The sequence below is a fragment of the Solanum lycopersicum genome, chromosome 1 (genome assembly GCF_036512215.1).
Source record: "Solanum lycopersicum chromosome 1, SLM_r2.1".
Taxonomy (NCBI): Eukaryota; Viridiplantae; Streptophyta; class Magnoliopsida; order Solanales; family Solanaceae; genus Solanum; species Solanum lycopersicum.
The window spans coordinates 59,599,374-59,601,651 of record NC_090800.1 but is presented as its reverse complement, the minus strand read 5'-3'; positions in this window follow the sequence as shown (position 1 = coordinate 59,601,651).

Sequence of the window (2,278 nt, the reverse complement as noted above, 5' to 3'; positions counted from 1 at the left end):
CGAGAAACCTAATGTCACTGAAGGCACTCGGCGACTCACCAAAAGTCTTCTCCGTCGCCTTTTGATGTGCACTCCTGAACCATTTTGCCACTGTAACTTTTAGCGGGCTATCCCTTCCTCGCCTAAAGGTATCGGCGATCCACCAAATGGACCTTAGTTTGCCAACTTGTCATAGTATTTGAGTCAATCCTTTTGGCGAGCCCGATTTAGATTGCCAAGTCCTTTTGCAACTGCTTTTCAGTAAATGTGATTAACTTATTCCTAATTTTTTCTTAATATTTTTTAGGAATTGTGAGGACAAACATAGATGAGCCACCCCATAAAAGAGTACTGGGTATCACAATAAATGAAGGATGACCAAATCCTCCAAGAAAAGGAAGTGAAGAACCACCACCAGGTGACAAAGTAAAGGCAAAAAGTCCCATGAATGATAGGTCTACTGCTATCCCTCAGACTAATTTATTGGAGACTAACAATGACCAGCTGCTACGACCCCGGCATTCTGAGATCCGGGCTAGATCTCATTCCACATCTACCAGAGCCTCTACAGTTCCCACACCACCACACTCAGTGCCAGCCCAAGCACCTTTTGTGGCTCTTGTGCCCCCTGTGGTGCCTCCACCTATGCTCCTTAGCCGGTTGAAGTGTGATGGGCTATGAACTATTTTTAAGGAGAAACAGTTATGGACAGAAGGCCTTTCAGGAAAATACTCCAATGTAAGAGACAACTCAACTTCCATAGATTGGGGTACTTTACCAGGCACCGAGGCACTTATATTCCTTCATGAGTCTAAGAATTTTATACGTCATATGGTGATTCGGTCCCAAAGAGAAAAAATAAGGCGAGTGAGTTCAAATTGGTTAAGTTTGTCCTGGTGGATGATAGGAAGTTCAATGCAATAGTGAGTACATCAACTTCTTACATGAGAGATTGCATGACTTCGACTACCCCAACCTAACTACCACTAAAACTTCATTGGATTAACTTAAGGGCTGGCTGGCCCCTCATTTCAGACACCGCCCCGAGGTAGATCGAGGCGGGAGTCCTAATTGAGAAGAGAGACTTGAGTGTAGCTGCGTTATTGGTATAGATTTATCAGCAACTTAATTATACCATCTCAAAATAAGTCTGCTTTTCGTCTTCCCAAGTAAGCATGTCTAGGGTCAATTATTTCTTGGAAGAGAATTCTATGGGGGTTCTTATTTAGCAAGAGATGGTCATAAGGGCCAAACAGATTCAGACACCATGTCATTCCCGATATTGATCATGGAGCTAACATCTGGCATATTGAGGTCGAGTATTCTAGAGAAGAGGGTGATAGCAGAAGGAAAACCTCGATGGATACATCTCTGGAGGTAGATGTTGATGATTGAAGATACCATAGTAGCTACAGTGAATCCCCTCCGTGCTTCTATTAATGATCTAACTTCTAGGGTCAAAACTTGTGAAAGAAGTTAAAGGGACACTTTTGAGGTTTCGACTTTGAAAGTCAAGGTAGAAGACATGAGGAATGTTGTATCCTATCCGACGTCTACAAAATTTACTTCATTACTGGAGGCTGCAATTGATTTAGTTGTCCAGAGACTTCAAAGATTCCTTTAGCCACAACCGAAGAGATACATAGGGAGGAGGCTACAGTTGATGGGTCGGATACTGAAACCGATGAGAGGTAGATAGAGATACGGGAGAAGAGCATATACAGAGACTGACCGGACCATAAGAAGGCTGAGAAAGTTGTATATAGAAACCTGCTGAGACAGAGGAGAATGTGGTGATGCGGTTGTGCGGGCTTTCCTAGCAGATACAATTTTGTTGTATCTAGTAGATCTCGTACTTCTAAGGTGACTCCGGGCACTGATGCCTAGAAAGATGGAGCGAATGATTAGACATGATCCTCTCTTTACCTCCTTCTCTGTCTTACTTAATTTCATTTTTTGGATACTTTTCTTTCATTTTCACTTCAGAACAAATGATTTTAATTTGTGGTGGGGTGAGGACCTCATTTTGTGTGAATATTGATGTTTGATGTTGTTGAAATATTTGGGTCATTATGCCTAAATTGTGTTTTATACTGCTTTTTGTGGATGTTTGAGCTTGTGGCTCCTTATGCTTTAATTGTAAATGATTTGATCTATCCGAAAAATTTTAGCCACCTCTTGTACGTACTTGAATTTGGATCTTCTTTGGAATTTTTGAGTCTCGATTTTGATCAATATCGATGACTTGGATAGTGCTCACAATCAAAAGAACATGAATGTGAAGCTACGATGAGGCCAA